This window comes from Hyperolius riggenbachi, chromosome 3, assembly GCF_040937935.1.
Source record: "Hyperolius riggenbachi isolate aHypRig1 chromosome 3, aHypRig1.pri, whole genome shotgun sequence".
Classification (NCBI taxonomy): Eukaryota; Metazoa; Chordata; class Amphibia; order Anura; family Hyperoliidae; genus Hyperolius; species Hyperolius riggenbachi.
In genome coordinates, this window is record NC_090648.1 from 474487010 (window position 1) to 474505618 (window position 18609).

Genomic DNA, 18609 nt, shown 5'->3' on the forward strand with positions numbered 1-18609 from the left:
ATAAGCCAGGCAGTAAGGACCCTTTTCCACCGGGGGCTAAACTGCGCATTCAGGAAGCAGTTGCCAGGCAGCAGCAAGCAGTTTTTGAGAGAGTTTGACAGTCTTTTCACTGCCTATCAACTGCTCATGGAAAAAGGCCCTGACCATTTCCAATCTTAGGGCCCGTTCAGACTGCACGCGTTTCCAGCCGCGTTTTGGAAACGCGTGCAGGAGGCCGACACGCATGACATCAGACAGTGCATAGAGTGCACAGTCTGATGTTCACACTGCATGCGTTCCGGACCTGTGCGGTCCGGGAACGCATGCTGCACGCAGATTTTGCAAAACCGCGCGGCTGTCCCATTCACTTTTCAGTGATGGGATCAGCCACGCAACGCATACAAACGCGGATGGCGTGCGTTCGCATGCGTTGCGTTCCGCATGCGTGGCCGTCCGCGTTTGAAATGTGAACGGCCCCTAACTAATGTTATAAATGCGAAAGTTTGGATGTTTGTTACTCAATCACGCAACAATGGCAAAACAGATTTGAATGAAATTTGGCACACACATAGTACATTACCTGGAATAACATATAGGATACTTTTTATCCCCATAACCAAAAAGTGGGCGGAGACCGATACAAATTTCACTGGGAAAATGTAAACTTCAGCCATTCTTACACTTTTAATGGCAGGATTCTCGATTCTCAAACTTTGCACAGTTGAATACTGGGTGATTTATATTAATATTCAGAAAAGTGGGTGGAGCCTACAAAAGCCAATCAAAATTCACCTATTGATTTTCAAGGATAATATTTTTTTTTGCTGCCATTCTTGCACTGGTAATGGCACAAACCTTAACCTCCCTGGCGGTTAATTTTTTTTGCAAAATTGGCAAAAATCCTTTTTTTTTTAAATTTTTTTTGTTTTTGTTTCATGTAAAGCTACCAGAGTGGTAGCTACATGAAACACTACTAGAGGGCGCATGTGTCCCTCTAGTGCAGGGGTGAGCCTGGGGTGCCTGGCACCTGGGTGCAAGATTTCCTCTGGTGCCTATGGGAGTGGTTAAATTAACCGCGCCCAACCACATAACCACACCCATGTCCTGCCTAATCACACCCACACCTTCCACCTCTTTACGCATGCATGTGATACCCCATTCCTACCCCTCTTCCATGGGCTTGCTCCTGGCTGGCTTTGGCTTCCTGCGAGTCTGCTAGTCTCTGGACTGACTCAGGCTGAGAGGCTCTGCGAGTGTGACGCAGTCACACACTGCGTATTTATGGCTGCCTGCCGCCACCCTACTCTCGCTCACTGACGTCGGCTCCTCCCCCCTGCCAAGCCCAAGGTGGGCTGCCTGTATCTTTCCCGTTGTGCCACGCAGCCTGCCAGTGTTGCCACCCTTTCACGTTATTTTTACTGACAAATACCTAAAAATTTACTGACAAAAGATTATTTTTACTGACAAAATTCCCCCACTAAATGCACATAAGAGACCGCTTTTCCCCATGTAAATGCACATAACAAGAGACCGCTTTTCCCCATGTAAATGCACATAACAAGAGACCGCTTTTCCCCATGTAAATGCACATAACAAGAGACCGCTTTTCCCCATGTAAATGCACATAACAAGAGACCGCTTTTCCCCATGTAAATGCACATAACAAGAGACCGCTTTTCACCATGTAAATGCACATAACAAGAGACCGCTTTTCACCAGTACGTGCACATAACAAGAGACAGCTTTTCACCAGTAAGTGCACATAACAAGAGACCGCTTTTCACCAGCAAATGCACAGAAGAGACAGCTTTTCACCAGCAAATGCACAGAAGAGACAGCTTTTCACCAGCAAATGCACAGAAGAGACAGCTTTTCACCAGCAAATGCACAGAAGAGACAGCTTTTCACCAGCAAATGCACAGAAGAGACAGCTTTTCACCAGCAAATGCACAGAAGAGACAGCTTTTCACCAGCAAATGCACATAATAAGAGACAGATTTTCACCAGTAAATGCACATAATGACAAACAGCCAGTGTCCCCAGAATATATAGCCAGGGATATATGTCCCCAGTATATGTAGGCAGGGGTATATGTCCCCGGTATATGTAGGCAGGGGTATATGTCCCCAGTATATGTAGGCAGGGGTATATGTCCCAGCATATGAAGGCAGGGGTATATGTGCCCAGCATATGTAGCCAGGGGGTATATGTGCCCAGCATATGTAGCCAGGGGGTATATGTGCCCAGCATATGTAGCCAGGGGGTATATGTGCCCAGCATATGTAGCCAGGGGGTATATGTGCCCAGCATATGTAGCCAGGGGGTATATGTGCCCAGCATATGTAGCCAGGGGGTATATGTGCCCAGCATATGTAGCCAGGGGGTATATGTGCCCAGCATATGTAGCCAGGGGGTATATGTGCCCAGCATAGGTAGCCAGGGGGTATATGTGCCCAGCATAGGTAGCCAGGGGGTATATGTGCCCAGCATAGGTAGCCAGGGGGTATATGTGCCCAGCATAGGTAGCCAGGGGGTATATGTGCCCAGCATAGGTAGCCAGGGGGTATATGTGCCCAGCATAGGTAGCCAGGGGGTATATGTGCCCAGCATAGGTAGCCAGGGGGTATATGTGCCCAGCATAGGTAGCCAGGGGGTATATGTGCCCAGCATAGGTAGCCAGGGGGTATATGTGCCCAGCATAGGTAGCCAGGGGGTATATGTGCCCAGCATAGGTAGCCAGGGGGTATATGTGCCCAGTCTAGGTAGCCAGGGGGTATATGTGCCCAGTCTAGGTAGCCAGGGGGTATATGTGCCCAGCATAGGTAGCCAGGGGGTATATGTGCCCAGCATAGGTAGCCAGGGGGTATATGTGCCCAGCATATGTAGCCAGGGGGTATATGTGCCCAGTCTAGGTAGCCAGGGGGTATATGTGCCCAGTCTAGGTAGCCAGGGGGTATATGTGCCCAGCATATGTAGCCAGGGGGTATATGTGCCCAGTCTAGGTAGCCAGGGGGTATATGTGCCCAGTCTAGGTAGCCAGGGGGTATATGTGCCCAGCATAGGTAGCCAGGGGGTATATGTGCCCAGCATAGGTAGCCAGGGGGTATATGTGCCCAGCATAGGTAGCCAGGGGGTATATGTGCCCAGCATAGGTAGCCAGGGGGTATATGTGCCCAGTCTAGGTAGCCAGGGGGTATATGTGCCCAGTCTAGGTAGCCAGGGGGTATATGTGCCCAGTCTAGGTAGCCAGGGGGTATATGTGCCCAGTCTAGGTAGCCAGGGGGGTATATGTGCCCAGTCTAGGTAGCCAGGGGGTATATGTGCCCAGTCTAGGTAGCCAGGGGGGTATATGTGCCCAGTCTAGGTAGCCAGGGGGGTATATGTGCCCAGTCTAGGTAGCCATGTGCCCAGTCTAGGTAGCCAGGGGGGGGTATATGTGCCCAGTCTAGGTAGCCATGTGTCCAGTCTAGGTAGCCAGGGGGTATATGTGCCCAGTCTAGGTAGCCATGTGCCCAGTCTAGGTAGCCAGGGGGGGGTATATGTGCCCAGTCTAGGTAGCCATGTGCCCAGTCTAGGTAGCCAGGGGGGTATATGTGCCCAGTCTAGGTAGCCATGTGCCCAGTCTAGGTAGCCAGGGGGTATAGGGTCCCCGTTTAGGTAGTTAGTGACAGGAGCGCTGCGCTCCGCTCCCCTCTAGCCGCCACCACCGCCGCCGCAGCTCCCCCCTCACCTTTCCGCAGCTTCAGACCTCAATCAGCGGGCGACCCGACCAGTGAGAGGGTGCTGGACGCACCCTCTCTATATGCGGAAGTGATGTCTCTTCCGCATATCAGTGCGGCGTGCTAGGTCCTAGCGCCCGCCCGCCTGATCGAGGTCTGACGCGGCGGTGCCGGCGGCTAGAGGGAGCGAGCAAGCTTCGGCCACAGGGGGAAGAGCGGCGGCCGGGCGGCGCCTCTCAGAGGCAGGCGCCTGGGTGCCTTGCACCCGCCCAGGCTCGGCCCTGCTCTAGTGCGATCGTCGCCGGCATCAATAGCAAACAGGGGAACGCGTATATAACGCGTTCCCCTGTTTGGCTTCTCCTGTCGCCATGGCGACGATCGGGATGACGTCAGGCGCACCCGATCCAGCCCATAGCGCTGCCCGGAACTCATTGGTCCGGGCAGCGCAGGGTTCTGGCGGGGGCCTCTTTCGCCGCTGCGTGCGGCCGATCGCGCACAGCACTTTGAATGGGGCGAATCGCCCCAGTAGAGCCAAAGAAATCCTCCTGCGTGGCATAGCCCGAGCTCAGCTCGGGCTTACCGCCAGGGAGGTTAAACCTGGTACAGTTGGTCATTGGGTGACTGGGGTTCGAATTCAGAAAAGGAGGACAGAGCCACAGCTAATCAGATTTATTTCATTTCATTTTTTTTTTAACTTATTTATTTTTTTAAACTCAGCCCACATATGGTCTCAACTATTTTGTGTAGCAGCTATTTGCCGCACACTTGAGCTGAGGGGTGCGATCCTCATAGTTTGACATGCAATATACTTATTTCTAAAATTAATCTTTATTAATATCATGATAAGTTAAACCGAAATAGGCAGTAGTACGAACACCTCCTCGTCCCTTCACTTGGGATAGCACTGCAGCTATTATATAACACACCCCTCTCCCTTCCTTCACACTTCACATTCATACACACAACTCCCACACACATCTACAACACTCATCATCAGTTCCCTGTCTTGTGCACGTCCTCCTGTAGCTACTATAGGTACACACCCGATCTATTAAGCCATGCCCTTCTTAAGTGGACTCCTCGAGATTTTTAACAAGATTATTCCATATGTTTTCACCACATACATGCAATGTATTCATCCTATTAACCCATTCAGACAGTGTTGGTGGGGTAGAGCTTTTCCAGTTGGATGCTATTATAAATTTGGCCACGACTGTTCCAATAGTATAGCTTCTGTTCTGATGCTGTTCTTTTAACAGAACGCTCGAGAAGTCTATTATTTCTTGCCAAAAAGGTTAAACTACAGGGCAGGACCACCACATATGTATAGCTGTGCCTCCTTCCTGGCCACATCTCCAACATTTAGCCCCACCCTGGGCATTATTTCATTTCAATTCAATGCAAATTGATGCCAAAGACCGCAAAGCTCACAAACTTGGTCATTGAGTAATTGTGTCAGAGTTACAAAAAGTGGGCGGAGCCAACATCAGCCAAATACATACCCGGCCAACGCCGGGCCATCAGCTAGTTGGACAGCAGTCTGCACTTCGCATATGTGCTCGTGTTTATTTCCTCATAGGTTAGAAGCAAACAAGTACATAAAATGAGAACTAAAGGTTTGTGCATTCCCAGTAGAATAGAGGCTCACGCACAGAGGAGCTGTGCACGTGCTGACCTTACTCTAGCATGCCCAGTCCGGGTGCGCTCCTCCGTGGCTGGGGGCGTGGCCAGAAGATGAAGAGGGTCCCTGCACTGGAAGGGTGGATTCTAAGAAGAGTATGGAAAACATCTGGACCATCCAGAGGCTTCCAAGTATTGAGGTCTACCTTTCACTCCCACCTCACTTCAGAGGCTCGATTCACTATGCTGTGCCTGTGATAACTGCTATCACAGCAATTATCACGCGAGCTGCCGCATGCAAAGGTTTGCTTGCGAACAACATTACTTCGCGTGATAAGCGAAGGTCACGTGCAAACCTTCGCTTATCACACGAGGTAACGCTGGTCACGTGCAAACCTTCGCTTATCACACGAGGTAACGCTGGTCACGTGCAAACCTTCGCTTATCACACGAGGTAACGCTGGTCACGTGCAAACCTTCGCTTATCACACGAGGTAACTCTGGTCACGTGCAAACCTTCGCTTATCACACGAGGTAACGCTGGTCACGTGCAAACCTTCGCTTATCACACGAGGTAACGCTGGTCACGTGCAAACCTTCGCTTATCACACGAGGTAACTCTGGTCACGTGCAAACCTTCGCTTATCACACGAGGTAACGCTGGTCACGTGCAAACCTTCGCTTATCACACGAGGTAACGCTGGTCACGTGCAAACCTTCGCTTATCACACGAGGTAACGCTGGTCACGTGCAAACCTTCGCTTATCACACGAGGTAACGCTGGTCACGTGCAAACCTTCGCTTATCACACGAGGTAACGCTGGTCACGTGCAAACCTTCGCTTATCACACGAGGTAACGCTGGTCACGTGCAAACCTTCCCTTATCACACGAGGTAACGCTGGTCACGTGCAAACCTTCGCTTATCACACGAGGTAACGCTGGTCACGTGCAAACCTTCGCTTATCACACGAGGTAACGCTGGTCACGTGCAAACCTTCCCTTATCACACGAGGTAACGCTGGTCACGTGCAAACCTTCGCTTATCACACGAGGTAACGCTGGTCACGTGCAAACCTTCGCTTATCACACGAGGTAACGCTGGTCACGTGCAAACCTTCGCTTATCACACGAGGTAACGCTGGTCACGTGCAAACCTTCGCTTATCACACGAGGTAACGCTGGTCACGTGCAAACCTTCGCTTATCACACGAGGTAACGCTGGTCACGTGCAAACCTTCGCTTATCACACGAGGTAACGCTGGTCACGTGCAAACCTTCGCTTATCACACGAGGTAACGCTGGTCACCTGCAAACCTTCGCTTATCACACGAGGTAACGCTGGTCACGTGCAAACCTTCGCTTATCACACGTAGTATCACGTGCAAACCTTCGCTTATCACACGTAGTATCACACAAGTCACACGTAGTATCACACAAGTAACGCTGTTCACATGCGGCAGCTCGTGTGATAACTGCTGTGATAGCAGTTATCACCGAACACGGTAAATCCAGCGCTGGAGACTTGGGCGCAGCAGCGCAGGAGACTTGGGCGCAGCCGGCGCCACCATAGGCCGTAATAGGAACTACGGCTATCGCAGGCACAGGGAGTAACTTCAGCGCCGTCAGAAGACGGACCTGAAGTTGCTTTTAAAACAATAATTCGGATTCCAGCGATTGCTGGAAGCCGAATTATTTCATTCCCCCACTATCCATGTCGGCCTGGAGGGGGAATAGTAATTAACACGGCCCGGACTTGTGCGGCAGCAGGATCAGCCATATACTGGCTGTGTCCTGCACCCAAGTCTCCGGCGCCGTTCTCTCTCGTACGCGTTATCACAGCATAGTGAATCGAGCCCCAGATGTGGCTTATCGCCGATGCTCACTAGTGACCTGAGGAAGTTGGTTGCCACCCAAGAAACGCATCATCACTGAGTTAATAAATAAGCTGCATAATACCCGCCCCTACTGACGCCAATGTGGAGGGGGATGACTGACACACACCTTATGCTACATATTCTGGGGGCGGCTACATGCCTATACAGGAGGGATACCTATTCATTTATTTATTTTATTGGGGGGGGGGGGGGGGGGGACAATTTTGGCTACATATTATTACAGGAGAGGAGACCTCTGACTAGGGGTGGGAAGGGCCACAAAAACCTCAGCTGCACTCCTGCATATCAGAATGACAAAGACGTGCTTGGATTGACACAATGCTCAGAACAGGGCCGAGTAGCTATCTGGAATGTGAGAGTGCAAGGCAGCGCCTGTGCCCAGTGCTCGGCAGATTGCTAGCACTGCATATGTTCTTGCAATTCTGAATAGTTAGTTACTTAGTTGGTTATTTTTGACAACTTATGTCGATCTACATCCTTTTTTTTTCTCTCAAATATGCTCTGAGGAAGTGTGATTTTTCTTCAGTGAATTCAGCTTCAGGCTCATCGCATGACTTGGTCCATAACTTTAGTACGATTGCTTTGGATGATAAAATCTTACATCCCCGGGACTACACTCTGATATCCATCTCACGCAGGGGCGTAACAAGGGGGGTGCAGCGCAGCCCCCGCCGGGGGCCCAGAGGTGTGCAGGGGCCCAACTACTAACAGTGACGTACCTAGATATTATGGGGCCCCCAGATGTAGGAACACTTGAAGAATGCCACCTGCCCCTCCCCTATGGATAGGAGTTGATTTGGCAATTTACATTATCATGTCTACTGCACTGCATACAGTCCATGGGTACTGAGAAAGTGAGAGAGTAACTGAAAACAGGAAAGTTAATAGTGAATACATCAATTACCATTGGGCACCCTCTGCTCCGGGCCCCATAGCAGCTGCTATTGCTACGCCGCCGACTACTAACCTTTCCTTTCCCTGTTACTCCTGATCAGGTGTTTTTGTGGCTATACATGTTTATGGGTGTGAAGACCCTTGTGAGATTGTACCAAGGCTGTGAGGGTGACTAAGAAGAGGCAAAGGAGGGGTTGTGAACATTAAAGAGCACCTCCAGCCAAAAAAAAGAAGGTCTGAATGGCAATACATATATGTAATCTATGCATTGTGTACAGTTAGATGAACATATAAAGTTTACATCTGGTGCATTGTAGTGGATAGAGCAGACTTACATCTATATATGTAGCACTTCCTTGTTTCTAAAGTACACCCTCAGCATGGTGTGGTCCCTTCCAGCCTGGTTCCCTCCCCTGCCCCTCCCTCCCCTGCTCTCTGCCTGCCTGGATCAAATTACTTCTCTTTTCACTGTGTAGGAGAGAGGAGAGACAGGAGAACTGCTGCAGCCATCTTATCCTGTCTGTTTGCTATAATTCTTATTTCAGATGTCTGTCTGTCTGCCTGGATTAGATCACATGAACATGAGGGGTGGAGTTATGACATCAATCCCCCAGCATCCTTTGCACCTGTGGTTTGTAAAGAAAAAAAAAGTGCCAGGGCCTAATTTCACACCGGAGGGCGGGGATTTCAAGACCATTTGTGAAATTCCTGGGGGTGAGGGGGGGGGGGGGAAAAAAAAAAAAAAAAAAGGAGAAAAAAAAAAAAATCACACTTACTCATGTGCGATTGTATATATCTTAGCGATTTATTAGGTTTAAAGCAAACTGTAATTTTTAATTTAGGTACTCTAGTTTTGCTGGGGAGGCCCCCATGATTAGTACATAAGTATATAAGATGTGGGTGAAATTATATTGTGTTATAAAAAGGTAAGTATACCGCTATATCTAAACAACGGAAAATTGAATACATACCTACCGGTAATTTTCCTTTCCAGATGTGTCCATGGCAGCACAATAGGGGTTTAGCCCCGCCCCTTAACCCCTTCAGGACCTTATCTATAAATTGCTCCCTATCACTCCCCCCTTCTAGTCTTAAACTCGGCATTACCGAATCTAGGGTGGGAGCGTTGTGCTGCCATGGACACATCTGGAAAGAAAAATTACCGGTAGGTATGTATTCAATTTTCCGTTTTCCATATGTGTCAATGGCAGCACAATAGGGAGTTAACTAGCCAAGAAAAACACAGGGAGGGATGAGGTGTAATGCTGAAAAATTTATTCAAACACTCTCAACATGAACATTCAATACATTTTGACCAAATTGTCTGGTCGAGTTGGCCGCAGGATCAACCCTATAATGTCTCATGAAGGTATTCACAGACGACCAACTGGCCGCCTGGCATACCTTCTCTGCCGAAACTTTAGTGAACGCCGCCCACGATGCCGCCACACCCCTTGTGGAGTGTGCCGAGATCTGCTGTGGGGGAGTCATTTCATTAGCCTTATAAGCATTCTGTATAATAGTAACTATCCAGTTAGCTATTGTTCTTGAGGATGCGGGCTGTCCCCTCCTGTAACCCGTAGGTATAATAAACAGTCTTTCTGTCTGTCTAATGTCACTAGTTTGTAATATGTAGTTCCTTAGGACATCTCCCACATCCAGGGGATGCGGAATCAATTCTTGTTCACCAATCAGGGTTGGTAAAGTCCATTCCGGATTAAAGTGGAATACTGTTGACACTTTAGGGATAAAGTGCTGGATTGGCCTCAGCACTATTCTATCTGGGAAGAAAGTCAAGAAGGGTTCTTGCCAACCCAGTGCCTGAATCTCGGAGATCCTTCTTGCCGATGACATCGCCACTAAAAAGACTGCCTTGTGTGTTAAATGTATTAGGGAACAGTCTCTAGAAGGTGAATATGGTGGCTTTGATAGATTATCTAAGACCAACGGCAAGTCCCATTTAGGAAATAGAGTTTTCCGAGGCGGCCTCTCCATCACCCCTTTTATAAACTGGACTACTAGAGGGTGAAATGCCCATCTCTTGTCAGTTAGTGCTGAGATTGCCGATATCTGCCCTTTTAATGAATGAAAGCCCAGTCCCTTGTCCATACCAGTTTGTAAAAACTGTAGTAGCTGGGTAATTTCTGGTTTCAAGGGGTCAAAATTATAGTGCTTTGCAAATTCCACGAATTTTGCCCATACTCTTTGATAGTGATTATTTGTTGATGGCTTTCTGGCTTTTAGGATCGTGTTTATCACTTCACATGAGAAACCTAAAAGCTCCAACTTCCGCCTTTCAATTTCCAGGCCGCTAGTCTTAAGCTGGACGGGTTGGGGTGAAGTATAGGACCCTGCGCCAGCAGGTCTGGGATTGCTGGAAGCATCAGTGGCTGTCGAAGTTTCATTTGCCACAATAATAGGAACCATGGCCTCCTCGGCCAGTACGGGATCACTGCTATGAGAGTGACATCTTCCCTGCTGAGCCTCATCAGCAGTTTGTGAATTAGTGGAGTCGGCGGAAATACATATGCAATGTTGAAAGTCCACTCTGTCACTAGAGCATCTATTGCTAGGGCTGACGGTGTGTATCTCCTTGCAATAAAGTCCTTGCACTGGGTATTGGCTGGGGATGCCATTAAGTCCAGCTGAGGATATCCGAGTTCCTGACATATCTGGAGATAGATTTCCCTGTTGAGACCCCACTCGTTGTTGTCGATATCGCGTCTGCTGAGGAAGTCCGCCTTCAAGTTCTCTGGGCCCGGAATATAGACTGCCGTTAACGTGTTGAACGTCTGTTCCGCTAGCTGGAAGATTGGTGACACTTCCTGAAGCAGTGCTAAAGATCTTGTACCCCCCTGCCGTCTGATTTATGATACTGCTGTGCAATTGTCCATGCGTAATACTACGTTCTTTCCCTGTAAGTGTTGCCTGAATTCTGTCAAAGCTAACTTCGCTGCTCTGAGCTCCAGTATATTTGCATGTGTATGTCCTTGTAGGGGGCTCCATCTGCCTTGAATGGACAGGGATTTCATTACTGCTCCCCAACCTCTCTGACTGGCGTCCGTGGTAACAGTGGTTTGACTGAGTATCTGTATTGGCATAGGTTTGGTGAGATTCTCCCTCTCCGTCCACCAAAAGATACTGCTTCTCATTGATGGAGTAATAAGTATTTGCTGACTCATCAGTTTGCTCTTCCACTGGACTAGGAATCCCTTCTGCCAATGTCGACAGTGCCATTGCGCCCACTTGACCATTGGTATGGTTGACGTTAGTGTTCCTAGGAAGCTGAGGCATTGTCTTGCTGTTAATGTTGTCGAGGCTATTATGTTCCGTGACAAGCTTTGTACTCTGTCTTGCTTGTCTAGTGGCAGACTGATTTGGTTGTGAATCGTGTGGAATTCTGCTCCCAAGAACCGGAATTGTTGGGACGGAACTAGCTGACTCTTGGACGTATTTATTTTCCATCCGAATCTCTGTAGCTCTGTTAGGAGTATATGTCTGTGTTCCAGAATCTCTTCCTTCCGCTGATGTAATAATAAGAGGTCGTCCAGGTAGTGGAACAGTCTAAGTCCTTTTAGTCTTAAACGTTCTATTAGAGCCAACAACACTTTTGTGAAGGTGCGAGGTGCCGTACAGATACCGAAGGGGAGGACACGGAATTGCAGGTGTGTTTCCCCCACTGCAAAGCGTAGGTATTTCCTGAAATCGACATGTATTGGTACATGGAGGTAGGCGTCTTCTAGGTCTATTGATATCGCCCAATCCTGTATCATAATCACTCTGGTGACTGTCTGTAGTGTTTCCATCTTGAATCTCCTCAACTGTATATAGGAGTTTAGGCTCCTGAGATCCATTACCGGGCGTAGGTCCCCAGTTTTCTTCTTTACGAAGAATAGGGGTGAGTAAATTCCACGTCCTCTTTCCTTCACTGGTACTTCCTCTACTGCTCTCTTGTTTATTAAATCCTGTATATAGTCTGTAAGAATTTGTCGTTTTTGATCCGACTTTGGGATATTTGTCATCTTGAAAATGTTCGGTGGCTTCTTTATGAATTTCCACCGATGCCCTTGTAGTATTATCCGTGTCACCCAGTGATCCTTTATCTCTTCCGTCCAGACTCTGCCGAAAGACTGTAGCCTTCCTCCCACTGGTAATGTCTGGACCGAGAAACCATCAAAAACTTTTCTGGGTTGTCGTCGTCTGCGGGGTTTTCTTTTGTTTGTTTATCCTTTGAAGAGTTGTCTGGGCACTCTGCCACGTCCTTCTGTACTCTCTGCCTGGTCTATAGGCTGCTCCTCTGTATCGGCTTTGTTGGAAAGATGCTCTGGGGAAGAAACTTGGTCTTTTATTCTTACGTTCTTGCGGAATCATTCCACTTTTTCCCCCCGTTACTCGGCGAATCGCCACGTCCATTTCCTCCCCGAACAGACTCTTCCCATCGAATGGAATTTGACACCATTGTTGTTTCGATGAAGGGTCTGCTGACCAGCTCTTGAGCCATAGTGCTCGTTTAGTTACCACTGAGTGGAGCATTGACCTGGCCGAACACCGTATTATATCTACAGAAGCCTCCCCGACCAAGTCAGCCGTTAGCTTTAGGTCATCTAGCGCGGCGATGATTACTTTTTTGTCTGCCTCAGACTTTATTGACTCTTCAATGTTGTATATCCATGCCTTCATAGCCTCTGATACTGTAGTGAGAGCTATGGCCGGTCTGCACGCTGCTCCAGACGACAGGTATCCCTTCTTTAATTCTGCGTCCATTTTCTTTTCCAGCGGATCTTTAAGTCCTGCTAATTCGTCTCTTGGCAATGTTACGTGCTTTGCTAGGCCTATAACAGAGGCATCTACTTTTGGTGGTTCCTCCAGGGAAGGTAGTTTACCCTCTTCCATCGGGTATAGTTTATTAAACTTGTTGGCTACTGACGTCTTTTTGTCTACTTTTTTCCATTCCTCAGGAAATATGTCTGCTATAGCCTTAATTAATGGAAAGGGTTTGAAGGATTTTTTTAAATGTGCAAAATATTCTCTTTGGCTAGGTCCGGGCTCTTCCTGTAGCGGTTCGTCCTGCCATTCCATGGCCTCACGAATTGAGTTGATAAAGGGCTGAACAAGCCTGAAATTAAAACCGACCTCATGCAAATCCTGCTCTGTGTCGGATGTTTGCACTGATCCTGCTTGGTCAGTTTGTTGAGATGTAGGTGGCGCCGGCAGATTGGCTATATACTCATTCATTGTGTCTTTTACTGCTTCTTTGATCATTTTTGAGATATCTCTAGATTGATCTGGCTCTTTCGGCATTGATACAAAGCAATCCTGGCAAACTAATTTTCCTGGTATAACATTTCTGCCACAGGCCCAGCACTTTTTATCCGCCGAATGCCGTGATTCAGGTCGATTCGGTGATCTGTGATGACGTCTTCTAGATCTGGACCTAGATCTGGAGCGCTCTCTGGACCGTGATCTATATCTAGCCGGTGAGCGTCTTTTATAATAGTAATGTTCTTCACTCCATGGCCTCTCACTAGGTGCTCGTGACCATCCTCTTCCCTGCTCTCTTGATCTGAAAGACAGACGTCAATCAGATTATCTCTTTTCCTGTAATACAATAAGCCTACCTTATCAATATATATACTTATACTCCTACCCAACAATCTGGATTTGATCCTCTAGAGGAATGTGGTCAGTGCCCAGCGTCTGTTGCCCACTGTAATCCGAACCTGCTAAAAAATGTACATCGTGCTTTCAGAAATATAAAAAGAAAAAACATAGCGTTCAAGATAAATAAATTGCAATTCTTACAGTCCTCCATGTAGTCAGCTCTTAGCGTCCTCTGCACACTCCAGCAGCCTGACAAAGAACAAGTACGAAAGGGACGCTTAAATACTCTATCTCCGCCCCCCATCCAATCAGAGAGGGCTGCATTGCAACCAATAGGACGCTGGGTTCACCCGGAAGACGGAAGCTGCGCTGGCCGGCGTGAACAGAGGCGGGGCGTGCCTGGAACGCACGCCGACCCGACCCGGAAGTCCTCTGCAACACTAGCCGAACGGTGGATGTACAGTGGGACAGCCTACCTGACGCTGTCTTCAGCGGCGTTTAGCCACACGCGGCATCCCAGCCATATGCCCGCAGGTAAGGCAAAATTTCAGAGCTTTGCTCAAAGAATGGCAATCTTTCAAACTTACTGTGACCGGCAGTAACAGTACCAAGCAGATCCATTGGATTAGCCTTGGTCTTCACACAGGAGAGCGTGAACCTGTATGGTAGGATTGTTAGGTAAGGAGCATTACACCTAGGTCCTTCAGAAGGTAATGGCGAGGACAAAAGACTAGAAGGGGGGAGTGATAGGGAGCAATTTATAGATAAGGTCCTGAAGGGGTTAAGGGGCGGGGCTAAACCCCTATTGTGCTGCCATTGACACATATGGAAAATGATTTTACAGCTGTATATACACACACAATATGTCTCAGTGGGGTTTTGTGCTCATCTAATAAATGGATGATGTTTTCACCACTTGTTTGTTGTTGAAACTTTTGTGGGGATCAGCTGCATGTATTTATACACTTCCTTCATCATTGCCTCTGAGATCCTTATAAACAATACCAGTTGCCTGGCATCTTGGTGATCTTTCATGCATCAGTAGTGTCTGAATCACACCTGAAACAAGCAAGTAGCTAATCTTGTCTGATCCATCTGATCTGCATGCTTGTTCAGGGTCAATGGCTAAACGTATTAGAGGCAGAGAACCAGCAGGACAGCCAGGCAATGTGCATTGTTTACAAGGAAATAAATATGTCAGCCTTCATATCCTTCTCACTTCAGGTGTCCCGTAAACTTACTTCCTGTACAACAAGCAGTTTGCCTTCCCCAGAGAGGTTTTACAGGTCTCTGTTAAAGTGCCAGCTTAAAGGGCAACTGAAGAGAGAGGTATATGGAGGTTGCCATATTTATTTCCTTTTAAGCAATACCAGTTGCCTGGCTGTCCTGCTGATCCTCTGCCTCTAATACTCTTACCCATAGACCCTGAACAAGCATGCAACAGATCAGGTGTTTCTGACATTGCCAGATCTGACAAGATTAGCTGCATGCTTGGTTCTGGTGCGATTCAGCCCCTATTGCAGCCAAATAGATCAGCAGGACTGCCAGGTGACTGGTATTGTTTAAAAAGGAAACTAATATGGCAGCCTCCTTTTACTTCACACTTCAGTTGTCCTTTAAAACAAACCCAGCACTCCATGTGCAATGATCCATAGCACATAGCCAAGTTCTATTCTGTATTGCCATCCTATAAAATTCCAGCATAATGATACATGCTCTACACAACATGCAAATGTTAGAGCAAGTCATTCCCGCACAGGAAGAGGAAGTACAGCGGGATCAGAGCTCCTGAGGCAGAACAGGACAAGGTGTGTGAGGAGGGGTGGAGGTGCTACTCCAGCAGGCTTACCTCACAGATAAGAGGAACCTGTGTGCAGAACATCCACAGCTCTGCTACTGCTCACCAAGCAATACAAGACTGAAGAGCACAGGCCACTGAAATATCTCTGCTAAGGTAACCAGACCTAATATTATATAGTTTGCAGGGAGATATAATTCTATCAATTCTATTTTTTTTAATCTTATATTTAAAGTATATATATATATATATATATGTATTTGTTAAGGAGCCCATACACTCAGCCGATTTTCTGGCTGATCAAAATCGATCGATCGCAAATCGGTTGGCCAATCGACCGATCGACGGCCGATTTTGATGGATTTCCATCGAACTGGCAGGGTGGAAAATTTAGGTCGATCTGATGAGATTGCTTATCATTTTGCATTGGCCCTAATGGAAATCTGATGGCCAAAAAATGCCAACAGATCGAATTTCAATAGATTTCAAACTGAAATCTATTGGAATTCTATCCTGGTAAAAAATGTTCTAAAAACACATCAGATAGATAAGAAATCCATCTGATGATCTATCTGCTGCTAATCTGATGAGTGTATGGCCACCTTAAGTGTATTACGGGTAATGAATAGAACATTAGTAGCAAAGAAGAGAGTCATTTTTATTTTCAGGTTTTTCCAGGTGAGTAGATTGGGTAAAGTAGAGTTCATCCATTTCAACACAATAACTATTGGCCATGAAACATGCCTTCCTAATGGTCCTGTGTTGTTTTGACCAAGTGTCCTCACCCAATATACCCAAGAGGTCAACATGTGGCTGCTTCATACGGCGGTTGGTATGGAAACAGGCATGTTAATACCGAAGGCTGAAGTAGGACCATTTCACCTGTAATTTCTTACATTCAAATGACCGACAGGTGAAAATGGCATTAACAAAAATGGATGGGAGTCTTTGCTTAAAATGAGCTGCACAAACCTTTGAGGCAAATACGACAAACAAGATTACTGTAACTCTCACTTGAAGCAAACCCGAGCCGAACGTTGAGTGAAAAATTTAATTCTGCCTCCAGAGGCTTCCTACCGCATTTCTGCCGCCGCCCACTACTTTCCAGCTGATCAGGGCCGCGTTTGTCATCTGCACCTAGGTGAGCACGGCCATGCAGCCTTTGCGAAGCCACGCTGCACCTAGGTGAGCGCACAGCTACGCTGCACCTTTGCGAAGCCACGCTGCACCTTGGCAAGAGCACAGCCAAGCAGCACCTACGTGAGTACAGCCACGCTGCACAGTAACACAGAGTTGCTCATGCATGTTCGTCTCTGGCTTTCTCTGCAGGTGCAGCCGTAATCGCAGTGCAACCGCGCTTGTGCCTGAAGAGGAGCGTGGCCTCAATGTTCAAGTGGGTACACAGCCTTAAGCTGGCCACACACCATACAATTAAAAGATCTCATTTGACACCAATTTGATAAATACAATCAGTTGTCCCGAAAAATCGAAAGCTTTTTTTGTTTTTGATTGAGAAATCCGATCGAATTTACCATTTTTGAGATTGGACATGTTGGAAAATTCAGACCAATTTTATCAAGAACTAACTGATTGCCCGGCGTTGCCCGGGTATGTATTTGGCTGGTGTTGGCTCTGCATACTTTTTCTAACCCTAACACACAATTACTCAATGGCCAAGTTTGTGAGCTTTGCGGTCTTTGGTATTAATAATTTGCATTGAAATGAAAAAAAAAAATCTGATTGGCTGTTTGTGGCTCCACCCCCTTTTCTGAATTTGAACCCCGGTCACCCAATAACCAACTGTACCAGGTTTGAGGCCTGTGCCATTAACAGTGCAAGAATGGTAGCAATTAAATATTCCCTTTGAAAAGCAATAGGTGAAGTTTGATTCACTTTTGTAGGCTCCACCCACTGAATATTAATCCCAGTCAACCAGTGACCAACTTTGCATAGTTTAAGAACCCTGCCATTAACAGTGTAAGAATGGCTGCAGTTTACATTTTCCCAGTGAAATTTGTATTTGTCTCCACCCACTGATGACCCGGCGTTGCCTGGGTATGTATTTGGCTGGTGTTGGCTTCGCCTACTTTCTAACCCTAACGCACAAAACACTCAATGACCAAGTTTGTGAGCTTTGGGGTCCTTGGCATCAATAATTTGTATATTTCAATAGAAATTAAACAAATCAGATTGGCTGGTTGTGGCTTCACCCCCCTCTCCAGCATTTGAACCCCATTCACCCAATGACCAACTGTAGCAGGTTTGAGGCATCTGCTATTAACAGTGTAAAAATGGCAGCAATTTAAATATTCCACTTGAAAATCAACAGGTGAATTTTGATTGGCTATTATAGGCTCCACCCACCTCCCTGAATATTAATCTGGTGAATGTTTGGGAACCCTGCCATAACCAGTGTAAGAATGGCTGCAGTTTACATTTTCCCTGTGAAATTTTTTGGGCTCCGCCCACTGTTTGTAACCTTGACACACAGTCACTCAATGACCAAGTTTGTGAGTTTTTGGGTCCTTGGCATCAATCATTTGTATTTTCCAAAGAAATGAAACAAATCTGATTCATTGTTTGTGGCTCTGTCCCCTTTTCTGAATTTGAACCCCAGTGACTCAATTACCAACTGTACCAGGTTTGAGGCTTGTGCCATTAACAGTTGGCATTTTTAGGCTCCACCCACTTTTCTGAATATTAATCCCAGTCACCCAGTAACCAGCTATGCCAAGTTTGAGAACCCTGCCATTAACAGTGAAGAAAGGCTGCAGTTTACAATTTCCCAGAAAAATCTGTTTTTAACTCTACCCACTTTTTGTAACCTTGACACACAGTCACTACTCAATGACCAAGTTTGTGAGCTTTTGGGTCCCTGGCATCAAAATTGTGTGACTGGAAGCAGTTTATCCAGCAAAGAAATCTGGCTGTTTGTGGTTCGACCCCTTTACTGAATTTGAACCCCAGACACTTAACGATCGACTGTAGCAGGTTTGAGGCCTCTGCCATTAAAAGTGTAAGAATGGCTGCAGTTTCAATATTCCCCTTGAAAATCAATAGGTGAATTTTGATTGGCTCTTGTAGGCTCCACCTACTTTTCC

The 18609-nt window shown here is 47.2% G+C and overlaps 1 protein-coding gene across 1 annotated transcript in view; it reads left to right on the top strand.

Moving 5' to 3' along the window:
• The first annotated feature begins 15597 nt into the window (after positions 1-15597).
• The window catches only part of LOC137564335 (leukotriene C4 synthase-like), a 77203-nt gene continuing 74191 nt past the window's right edge, over positions 15598-18609 (top strand). Inside the window, exon 1 of the mRNA XM_068278093.1 lies at positions 15598-15664. The gene's annotated coding sequence lies outside the window, so the exon portion shown is untranslated. The remainder of the gene's footprint in view (positions 15665-18609) is intronic.